This window comes from Petaurus breviceps, unplaced genomic scaffold, assembly GCF_028583685.1.
Source record: "Petaurus breviceps papuanus isolate PSGF00001 unplaced genomic scaffold, PetGlider_PUasm1.0 90808, whole genome shotgun sequence".
Taxonomy (NCBI): domain Eukaryota; kingdom Metazoa; phylum Chordata; class Mammalia; order Diprotodontia; family Petauridae; genus Petaurus; species Petaurus breviceps.
Window position 1 is genome coordinate 16,491,376 of NW_027187349.1, and position 12,581 is coordinate 16,503,956.

The 12,581-nt window shown below is 40.2% G+C and overlaps 1 long non-coding RNA gene across 1 annotated transcript in view; it reads right to left on the minus strand.

Moving 5' to 3' along the window:
• Positions 1 to 1,352: 1,352 nt before the first annotated feature.
• The window catches only part of LOC138147944 (uncharacterized), a 114,462-nt gene continuing 103,233 nt past the window's right edge, over positions 1,353 to 12,581 (minus strand). The window contains exon 6 of the long non-coding RNA XR_011164938.1: positions 1,353 to 2,002. This is a non-coding gene — a long non-coding RNA (uncharacterized lncRNA). The remainder of the gene's footprint in view (positions 2,003 to 12,581) is intronic.

Sequence of the window (12,581 nt, forward strand, 5' to 3'; positions counted from 1 at the left end):
TCTCTCTCTCTCTCTCTCTCTCTCTCTCTCTCTCTCTCTCTCTCTCTATTTCTTTATCTCTGTGTCTCTCCTCTCTCTCTGTCTCCTCTTTCTCTGTCTCTGACTGTCTCTATTTCTCTCTCTTTCTTGCTCTATCTCTATGTCTCTCTGTCCTTCTCTGTCTCTGTCTCTCTGTTTTGGTCTCTGTCTCCCTCTCTCTGTCAGTCCTCTTTCTCTGTCTCACTCTGTCTCTGTCTCTGTCTCTTTCTGTCTCTGTCTCTGTCTCTGTCTCTGTCTCTCTCTCTCTGAGTATTCCTTTGATTAATCATTCTACCACCTTTCTCAACAAAAGACTCTATCCAGAGGTAGAAACAGTAGCTTGGCCACCCAGGGAGTGGAAGGAAGGCTAGACACCTAAGGCTCTGTAGGACCTCATAGTACTACCACTTACTTAGTGTCCTCATTCCCAATGCAATTCACTTCAGCAAAGATTGATTAAGCATCTTATCTACATTCATTAATTGTCAGATTATGTATGTGGCAGTCTGACAAAGAGAGCTGTTCTCAGAATCAGAAAGACCTGGGTTTACCCCTGACACACACTAACTGTGTGACTTTGGCAAGTCACAACTTGTCAGTTCTTTGAGCATAGAACTCTAAAATGATAAGTTTTACAGAAGGTGCCAACTAAGCTGGAGAAAGGGTATTTCCTTACTGGGAATTCCCTACACGGATGAAATCATAGGCCCATCCCAAATAAATAAATAAAGGACTAGGTAGGTGCTGGAGATTCAAAGGCAAAATGAAAAGCTACTTTTGGGTTCCAGAGACTTCCATTCCACTACACCCTTGCCCTCTTGTCATAAGGGGGAAACAAGCATTTATCCTGCCCATCCTTAAGGCCAGCACCTCTACACCCTTCAAGTACCATAGCACCGCAGAGGTCTCAGAATCTACTAGTGTTGGTCACTTTGATCAAACTTTTTTTTTCTGGACTTAAGTCAGACACAACCTGTCCAACCCAAGTTCCCAAGTAATGTCCCAAGAGACCAAGCCACCTTGCAGACCTTTCCAGGGGGGCAGGTCACTGCTATGAGCCTCCTATATTTACTCCCAGTCCAGCTTATATCTCCAGGCCACTGAGAAATGCTCCTTTGTGAGTGATCCGAACCACAGACCATGTGCAGTACCACAGGGCAGCTATTTTCTATGCCAGGGGATGTACCTGATAGAAGCCAAGTGCCCCCTCTCATCCCCAGGTTCCCAGCAAAGTTCCCAGACCCTATCTGTGCCTTCCAAATTTGAAAAACTCCAAGACTGAAAATCTAAACAAAACAAAGCAAACAAGAAAAAAAATCCACCCAGGCTACACATTCCATCATACTTTAATTAGCTACCAGAGGCTACAAGTCTCTGGGTTGAATTGTCTCTAAAACAGAAAACCAACAAAACACCTTATCCAAACACAGCCTCGGCACCCTAAAGATCAAGTTTTCCTTGGCTTCGTTTCTATCTTCCCAAGCCAGAGATGTAGGCACAAGGCCCGGGTGCCTACTCAGATCACTGAGCAGAATGCAGGCTGCCTCTTCTTTTAAAAGTCCTATTAGGGGGGCCCCATTGGCTAAAGGCTAGGGCACAGTCACTCTGAAGTTGAGGGCTTAATGGAGTAGCCTGTGAGAGAATGGAGGGGACAGTCCCTCGCTGCACAGATGGCTCTTTGTCACTGCTGACACCTGCCATCTGCTTGTTTGTCTAAATGATGTTGGAGGGGGCATCGGGAGCTTCCAATCTGCCACGCAGACCCCACCCGCTCCCAGTGACCTCCTGACCCCCGTGTCAGACAGGTCCAGAGAGTTTGTTCTTTCAGCACAGTGGGCTCTTCCTTCTCAGTATTTACAGCCTCTTCTCAGCCGCCCCTGCTGTAACGGCAGCAGCTGCCCTGAGCTGCAGCGGGCTCCATCCCCGTGGTGTTCCCCGAGCCAATGTGGGGGTTACCCGTTTCCAAAGTCAGGCCCCCTCACACCTGTTAACAAAGAGACATATAAAATAAAAGGAGGAAAGCAGGGAGGGGAAGGAACATCCCGAAGCAAGTAATTTTATGTTGTGTGCACTGAATGACCTCTATTCATAGCACACATGAATAGGCCCATTTCCTATTTCTTAATAGATTTGGGGGTGGGGATGAAAGCTTCCTTATGAAGTGATGTTAAGATATGGACGTTTACGTTTCACCCAGTTCATATGATTTCATTCCAGGAAGTGTTATCAGAGTGATAGGGAGCAATGTCTTTTCACAAACCGTGTCAGGAAAAACGAAGATGCTTAGAAAACAAATGTGTTCTGTTCAATGCAAGGCCTTGTTTAAAAGCTGTTGAGTGTGTTTATGCCAGTGGGCACCCCTCAAGAGAGTGCTTCAAGCAGACACATACCTAAGCATTAAAAGAGGATAGTGTGGTCTTGTCTAGCAGGACCAGGAATTGAGATACGCTGGCTCTTTGGACCACCACCCTTTTCCGTCACCTTTTGCAAAACAATTTTTCATTTCTTCCTCTTTAAAAGAAATAAATTGCATCTAAGTTCAAAACCTGGCTTTGCTCTTTCACTACCCCTATGACCTTCAGTCAATCACTTACTTCCCTAAGTTCTCAGTTTCCTTGTATGTAAAATAAGGGGATTAGACCAGATGCCACCATAGATCTCTTCTACCTTTGGACTTCAGAACGCTTATTCTCTTCCCTGAAATGAGCTAGAACTGAGCACAATGGCTGGTACTTAGTATATGCTCTTACTAGAAAGCTGATTGATTGATAAAGGGGAAACAGGACACTGTTGGTAAAATTCTTTAAGGTCCCCTGGAAGGAGAGTTTTGAAAATGCCAGGTATGGCAGAACCTTCATGTAATGTGGTCTATTATGACATGGGCTTTTTTTCTCCTCAGCAGTCTGAATACATCTCTTGAAAAGTCACAGTCATATGAAATAAAGGCAGGACAATAGAGTAGGAGAAGAAAAAAAAAACAATGGTCATGGAGTAAGATTTTATTTCAGGTCCTGGCTTCAATACTTACTAGTTGTGTGTCTCTGGAAAAGTCACCTAAAACTCTGTGCCTCCGTTTCCTCATCCATAGAAAAGGAACAAGGACCCTTGCTTCACTCATCTCACAGATTTGTTGTGAAGTTGTTTACAAGATGCAAAATGTCACGGAAAGGAATTCAGGATCATGGATTTAGAACTGGCAAGGGCCTTAGAAACCATCTCTGAGGTCGATTATACAGATAGTTTCTTCATATCATTATCAATTCTCTAACACCACAAACTCCAGGATCATTGAGAGTCTTCATCACACAATTTAATACATATTACAATTGTAATATGAGATAGCTCAGAATTGTTTATATTGCTTCCTAAACTGATTCACATGTCTTAGTCTATGATCATTTACATACCAACTCCTATAGGGTAGAGACCATGTTATATATTTCTCTTGTAGTATTCAAGAGAAATATAGCTCTTGGCCCAGTACTAGACACACAGGATAAATATCTCACCCAACCTCCTTGTTTGTACATGGGGAAACTGAGGCAATAAGGTTTAGTGACTTCTCCAGGAGGACACTGCTAATGAAAGTCTGAGGTAAGATTTAAGCTAGAGTTTTCCTGACTCTAAGCATAAAGGTCTAGGTACTAAACCACATTGCCCTTCGATCAGGTGTTAATCCTACCCCCAAATACCAGGTTGATTATTACACGGATTATCCATACTCAGGTTCTGCTACTATGGATTTGACTAGTGGCCTGGAACAAATCACCACCTCCCTGGGTCTCGGTGTTCTCATATTCTGGGGGACATACAAGAAAGACGGATGCTTAATCACTCCTAGTTGCTTCTTAGGAAAGGACTGGCATGAAAAATCTTCATTAAATGAAGTAACAAGCACTGTGACTTCAACCCAAACCTATTTCTTCACATCATTAAAATTTCTCCAACTCCACCAATTCCAATATGTGTGATAGCATATATCACAGAGTTTCATAGTTAATCATTGTCATTTGAAACAAACAGGCATTGTTTGTATTGTTCTCTAGAATGTTTCATGTATATTAGTCTTTTATTCCCATTGATCTACCCTGGAATTCCTGCTTTCCTCCTTCTAAGGTACCTTCCACCTTCCAAGATCCTTCACAATCATGTCCTTTCTCCTGGGCTTCTACCTCCCTCATCCTAGACTTTCTCTCCTTGATCTGGTAGGACAACATTCCTACCCTCTTCATCTTTGTCTCTTAAATTCCCTGCACTCTTTTGAGACTCAACTAAAATCTCACTTTCTGTTGGAGTCAATTAGTCAGTCAATAAGGGTTTATTTAACCTGCCCCAGTTCTCCCAACTGCTAGTCCCTTCTCTCTGAAAATTAGCTTTTGTCTACTTCAAATCCATCTTGTATTTATGTAATTGTTGTATTTATACATGTTATTTCCCCATTAGAATGTGAGCTTCTTGAGGGCAGAGGCTATTTTTGCTGTTCTTTGTATTTTTGGTGCTTATTGGAATGTCTGGCATATACTAGGTGCTTAATAAATGCTTCTTGATTGACTGACTGCCCACAAGGAGAGAAACTCTTTCCTATCTGGCTTACTGAGATATCTACTTCCAGGCTTCAGACATTGCTTCTCACTCACTAGAATATCTCAACAATTCGTCCTCTAAAGTCTCTCTTGGGGAAGTTAGATGATGCAGTGGATAGAGTGCTAGGTCTGGAGTCAGGAAGACTCATCTGCCTGAGTTCAAATCCAACCTCAGAAAATAATTAGCTGTGTGACTCTGGGCAAGTCACTTAACCTTGTTTGCCTCAGTTTTCTCATCTATAAAATGAACTGGAGAAGGAAATGGCAAACCACTACAATGTCTTCACCAAGAAAACCTCACATGAGGTCACAAAGAGTTGGACATGATTGAACAACAACTCTCTCTTCTTCTCTACTCCTAGTTACCTCCTTAAATAAAATGCCTCACACTAGACTGAAGCAACTGACTCTTTCCTTGAGCATGGAATTCTCTCTTACCTCTGTCCTAGACCCACTTCAGTTCCTGTGGCTGGGACCAGGAGGCTAGGCCGCCATGATCTCCTCCCTGTCTAGTTTCATCCATACTGCTGCCAGCACAAGGTCTCAATCATCTGCTCTCTGTTTGACCTTGTGGCCCACCAGTAACTTCCTATTCATTGACATGGCTGATGTTACAAACTTCCCCCAGAGTGGATAACACCAGGCACCTATCCTTGTTCCTGAATCTAACCAGTTCTACGTGTTATGTTGTATTTGGCTGATTCCATGCCTCCCCACTCCTCACTCTCACCTCACCTCTTGCCCCTAAGCAGTCTTCTGGGTCTGGATTTAAAATGAGAAATCCTTAAGCAGTAAAGATGAGTATCTATGTACTTTACACCCCTATAAAGAATCTCAAACATTATAGATGCCTAATGATTAGTAGCATGGTAGAATAGAATATCAATTCAGAAGGCATAGGTTCAAGATCCAGCTAGACATGGTTGTACAACTATGGAAAACTTGATCTAACCCCAATTTCCTCATCTAGAAAATGAGGGAAACTCTACTTATGCTAGTCCACAGGGCTGATGTGAAGAACGTGTTTTATAAACTTTAAAGAATTATATAAATGGCATGATGAGAAATATATATAATATAAACTATATAAATTATCATGATGAGAAATAAAGAGTCAGCATCCCCTGTCTCTTTAGTGGATATCGAGGCTATTGAGTCATGGTATACTTCAACCCATTCACCCATACACACTAATACAATGACTAAGGTCTTTGACAGCTATTCTAGCTTAGCCAAAGCTCCACACACTAGATTTAATCATTCTTTCAACAGAAGGGAAGACCTTTGCTTTCCCTGGTAAACTCTTTTTAACACCATATTGCCACTCTAGACAGAACAAATACTTTTGTAGAAAAGTGAAGAAAAGGGGCGGCCAGGTGGCTCAGCGAGTAAGAGTACCAGCCCCAGTGTCAGGATGACCTGGGGATCAAATCTGGGCTCAGATACTTAGCACCACACCCAGAAATAACTGGTCATGTAACCTTGAGCAAGTTACTTAACCCCAATTGCTTATAAAAAAAATAAAAGAAAAGAAAAGAAAAGAAAAGTGAAGAAAGGTAAATTAATAAGCAGCGGTCAGAACTCTGGGATCATGGTGTCAATTACAAGACATTTTTTCCCTTTGCTGCATCAACTTCTTAGTCATTGTCTGTCTCCCAGATTATTAAAGACTATGACTATTGTGCTTCCTTCAACTATCTGACAAAGTTATGCTAAAAATGAATCAGGCTTGCATGATTTAAGCTCTACCTAATTTCTCTGCAAGCTAGATCAGACAATAGCCCTGTTAATTTTCTGCCATTTATATAAGTCAGCATTGAAATCTTTTTATTCCATTAAGTGAAATTTTGAAATGTTCATAACTATGAAATGTTCAAAAGTATTTTTTTTAAGATCACATTTGTTCCATTTGGGAGAGGGGTGATATTGAGCTTTGTTTCTACACAATGCCGTGTTTTTTTTTTTAATAAATTTCCAATTTATTTTAAGCTTTTTTAAAAAATTAACTAGTCACCAGTAATTTTTAAAAATATAAGCCTAACCTATAATCTCCATGATGGAGATGTTTCATATGGAATGGGAGCATAAGGCAACACAGGTGTGAATCACACAGTTTCATTTAATGTTCTTCCCTCAATGGAGATCACCTGATTTTTACAATTAGAATCCCAGATCTTGGCTAAATGCAATTTAAGTTCTAGAGTGGAAAGAAAATGCAAAGGAGTTACATTCAAATTCCAGCTGTTGCCTGACCACATCTGGACTTCAGTTTGTTCATATATACAATGAGGGCAGTGGACTGGATGACCTCCAAAGTTGCTTCCATCTCTAAATCTTACAGTCTGATGATCCTATGGATTTTAAATATGAACCAAGACTGAATGTTGAACTACTCAATGCTCATTTTTCATGTAAATGTGTGTGTGTGTGTGTGTGTGTGAATATTGTGAACCATTTGGGAAGAAATGGCAGTTTGTGAATAGGAGTGCTACCCCTATACAAATAAGCATGAAGAAATAATTTTCTTTAAATTTGGTGTAATTGTTTTCAAACAGACTCAAGAAATCTGCCCAAATGTAAACTAGTTCCTGATGTTTTCCTCCATTAGAATCTGAGGGACAGGTTTTGTCTTTCTCTGTATCTCTACTCCTTAACACAATGCCTAGCAAATAGTTACACCTTAATAAATGCTTGTTGACATGACACTACTTGCTGCCTCCTATCAGCCGTTTTATTGCATCAGTGTTAATGGAACCATAAATTTAGAGCTGTAACAGACATCAGAGGCATCCAGGCCAACCTACTCACTTTTCAGATGAAGAAACTGAGGCCCAGAGAGGATAAATGATTTCCTCAAGGTCCCATATGTAGTAAGTGATGGAGGCATTATTTAAATCCAGAATTTCCAAGTGCTATGAAATGAGCTGACCTCAGAGCCAGGAAGACTGGGCACCTTTGACATGTGTTCTTGCCATTGCCCTCTAAGTGCCCCCAAGCAACTTTCTAAGACTGGCAATGACAAAGGGAGTTTCATCTTTTGGAAGTTCCCTAGACCAATGAAATCAAGGAAAGAATTTCTATCCCTCCATATTCAAATGCAATCACCAAGAGACCTCACAGATCCAAACAGAAAGTGTGGATTTTCCTTGAGTTTGCACATCTCATGGGCCACTTTCTGGCCACCTTCCTGCCAGGCTGCCCATGAGATGAAACACTCTTCCCTCAACCCCCACCTCTAACTCTTGGAACAATAATCAAATCAACACTGCCCTTCCTGGGAAGGATATTTCAACCAACTGTCTTGGTATCACCACCCCAGTGTCTTCTCAAAACAAACCATCCTTCCCTGGCTACCACTCATCAGTGTATGTTATCTTACCTTTCCTTGTTAGAATATAAACTCTTCTAAAGGTAAGGAGTGACTTTCTTTTTGTATTACTATCTGCAAAGAACAGCACCTAGCCCATAGAAAGCATTGAATAAATGTGGTTTTTTTTTCATTCATTCATAATAACAGCTAACATTTATGTACTTCTTTAAAGTTTGCAAAATGTTGCATATGTACACATACATGCACAAATATACACACCTATGTGCACACATACAGCTAGATAGTGCAATGGGTAGAGTGCTGGACCTGGAGTTAGAAAGACCTGAGTTCAAATCTGTCCTCAGACACTGTGAATTGGGCACACCACTTAACCTCAGCTTGCCTCCGTTTCCTCATCTGGAAAATGAGGATGATAATATCCTACCTCCCAAAGATGGGAAGACAAAATGAGCCAATAACTGTAAAGTCCTTAGCACAGTATCTGGCATATAATAGACACTATATAAAGGTTAGCTATTGTATACATATATGTATTTGTGTGTGTGTGAATTGATGTATACACACATGCCTATATAACATGCTGTAAACTTTAAGGCAGTATATAAATGTTAGTAATTAAATGTATATTTTACACATGTATATACATATATGAGCATATGTGTATACCTACCGTGTTTCCCCGATAATAAGACCTATCCCAAAAATAAGCCCTCCCCTTACTGTGTAAGATTCCTCTAAAATAAGCCCTCCCCCGAAAATAAGCCCTATTGAGATTGCTACTGTAGTGAAGGCGATCCCCTGCGCTACACGCTACGTTACGGTACCCTCTGTATGTACCATCCCCCTCCCCTCCCCCCGGGTGAAACGCATGCCGCGCTCTGTACTGCATCCAATCAGAGCTGCAGCAGTGAGCGCGTCATCCTGTTCTTCCCCAGTGATTTGCTTATTGAATAAAGGTACATTTTTTTGTTCACATTTACCTGTTTATTAAAATTGCTGTCAATATTCATTAAAATAAGCCCTCCCCTGAAAATAAGCCCTCTGGTGTTTTTCTGTCCAAAAAAAATAGTAAGACAGTGTCTTATTATCGGGAAAACATGGTATATAATACTCTATAAACTTTAAAGCACTATATGTTATTATGTATATATGTTTATGTATGTGTGTGTTGTGTATGTATATATGTGTGTGTAAGTGTGTATGTATGTGTATATATGTATTGTATATGTGTGTATGTATATATGTGTGTATTATATGTGTATGTGTGTATATGTATACGTATGTGTGTTGTATGTGTATATGTATTGTATATGTATGTGTATATGTATATGTATACATAGGGGCAGCAAAGTAGCACAGTAGATAGAGCTCCAGGCCTGGAGTAGGGAAGACTCATCTTCCTGGGTTCAAATTTGATCTCAGACACTTGTTAGCTGTATAACCCTGGGCAAGTCATTTAACCCTATTTGCCTCAGTTTCCTCATTTATAAAATGAGCTGGAGGAAGAAATGGCAAACCACTCCAGTATTTTTTTTCTTTTTGGAGGGGGAAGGCAGGGAAATTGGAGTTAAGTGACTTGCCCAAGGTCACACAGCTAGTAAGTGTTAAATATCTGAGACCGGATTTGAAATCAGGTCCTCCTGACTCCAGGGCCAGTGCTCTATTCACTGTACCACCTAGCTGCCCCTACTCTAATATCTTTGCCAAGCAAACCCCAAAGGGGGTCACAAAAAGTTGGACATGACTGAAAAATAGATGAACAACAATAACTATATATACATATATAATATTTTGCAAACTTTAAAGTCCTATATCAATATATACATATATAATCTCTAATCCTAATTAAAGATTAAATTCTAATAGCAATTCTTGACTTTCCATATGAGGAAACTGAGGTTCAGAGGAGTTAGATGAATTGTCCCTGGTCATCCATCACGGAAGTGTAAGAGATTCCATTTGAAATCTGGTCTTTTCAGCCTTTCCGTGATACCACACTGGCACTGAGAGCAGACCACTTTAATAATCTGAGCCCTGCTTCTGTTTTGTCCTGAGAGAAAGGTACACTGCTTCCTGGGATTTTTTTTAAAAACACATCAGCTAATCTCTGAAATGACAATTTGATTCCATTTTGTTGGGAATATCTAAAAGCAAAACCTACGTATGTGACGTGCTCTAGGACCAATGACCACATAAATGATAGGTTTCCTTTTTTAGCAGGTCTCTGTAAGAAAGAGGCTATTTCGGGGAAGTCACGCTTAGCTTGTATTTGTTCTGTTTCTGAAAGCTTCTTCCTGGAAATAAACATATGCTCTTGAGAAAAAAAGCTTCTTCTGTGCCACATTTACAATTTCTAAACATAAAGACATAGCTCTGATTAAGAGAGGGATGAGGACTAGGTCTGTTATTTCATTCATACAGGAAATTCTCAGATGAGGAAACTCCTTCCTCCAACGCAGGTTGGTACATTCTCTGCAATTCAGAGATTCGAGAGAACTGCTTACAGTACAGACGTCACTGCCCGCTGGCTCCCTGATTAAATATAATTGGGAAGTATTTAACAAAATAAATAAAAATACAATAAAATATAGACAACATTACATTTTAAAACTAGGTTGATATGCAGCCCACAGGGATCCATATTGACAGATCAGTGGCCCTTGTTTCTATTTGAGTTTGACACCCTGCACCCCCATCTCAGAGCACTGAAAAATTAACCATAATCATAGCTAACATTTATATGGCCCTTAGCATGTGCCCTAGCACTCTGCTAATTACAATTAATATCTCATTGGATCCTTACAACAACTCTGGGAGGTTGGTGCTATTATTATTTCCATTTTACAGGTGAGGAAATTTAGGTAAATAGAGGTTAAATGACCTTTCTAGGCTGAGAGGAGGGGGGGGGGAGCACCAAAAACATCAAATTTGACCTCAGCAGACATAACTGTATTGCTAGGCTCTAATTTGACTTCTTAGATGATTCCAAGTCCATGAATAAATGTCACATATTTCAACCTTAGTGACAAAGTAATATTTGTCTGATAACGGATCTTAAAAATGAAAAGAATTGCAATAAAACGTTTCTTTAAAGAGCACGGAAGACCCCAAATCTATTTGTAGCTGGTGCTAAATCACTGGAATAGGCCTAGAATGACCTAGTTTCTTTTCCCAGGGAAGCCTTCTACCCTGAGACCTCACAAAGTCACAACTCTGATATAACAGTAATGAATCCATCCTCCTCATTGCTTAAAATAGGGCTCTATTCAAATAAAATTGAAAATGGTGGTGACTGGGACAAAACCACTAATCTCATTTACATTTTTCTAATTAAGTATTTTCACTCATGTTTTTAATGTCACAGGACATTCCTGATAATTGCTAATATTTATAGAGCATCTTAAGAGTACATTTTGACACAGAAACCCCACGAAAAGATATGGTCTCTGCCCTAGTCTATGAAAGATGTAAAGAAGGTGACTGTTACTCATGGAAAGCAGGAGGCCGGATCAATTCAAAAGAACTGTGAAGAACAAGGCAATATGCCAAAAGAGAGAAGATGAAAGAGAGAACAGATGGAAGGGGGTATTGGGAGAAGCACAGGGAACAAGACGGGGAGGAGGATGTGTGGAATCCAACTGCTCAGTCTTTTGAAAAGGAGACTAGAAACCTGTACGTAATAGCTGCAGAACAAGGGCCATAGATTATTTTCTATCTCCTTCATAGTATTATGCAGGTCCATATGGAAAATTGCTTTGAATTCCTTGAAAGAAAGATGCTTTATGAACTACCAAATGCTCCTGTAATTAAAGCAATAATCTCTTTGCCATTCTGGTTCAATTAAACAATAAGTATTTACTGAGTACCTATGCTCGACATTCTACTGGGTGTTACAGAGACTACAAAAGAAGTTTGATGGTCTCTGCCCTCAAGAAACTTATGCTTGAGTGGAAAAGACAGGACTAACATGTTACAACAGCTAGATGACATAATGGTTAGAAAATTAGACTTGGAATCAGAAGTCCTGAATTCTAATTCTGACTCAGGCATTTACTAGCAGTATGACCCAGGGCAAGTCAATGACTCCTGTAAGCTCAATTTCTTCATCTTTAAAACATGGACAATAATAGCACTTACCTCACAGCGTTGTGGTAAGGATTGAATGGGACAACACGTGTAAAGCTCTTTGTAAACTTTCAAATGTTATATAAATGCTAGCTTTTATTACTATTATTATGTCAACAGTGAAAAACACCAGACAGGGATATAATTAAGTGCGAAATTGTATAGAAGAATATAATATAAAGAGTGCAGAAGAAAGAAGAAAGCAGCAAGAAATAGAGTAGTTAGGAAAGTTCAACTTTGGCAGGTAGGGGTGTGGTGGGGGGGGGGGAGATTTAGAGAACCAGAGGGTAAAGTGGCCTAGAGTCATAGATGGGATTAGAATGGGAAGAAACCTTAAAGATGTGACTGATTCCAGCCCATTCCAATTCCCTCATTTTAGGGCTGAATAAGCTGAGTCTCAGAAGAGACAAAATAGAATATTATTGATAAGAACCACATAAGCAATACTGTAATAGGGAGGGAAGGAAAGAAGGAAGGAAGGAAGGAAGGAAGGAAGGAAGGAAGGAAGGAAGGAAGGAAGGAAG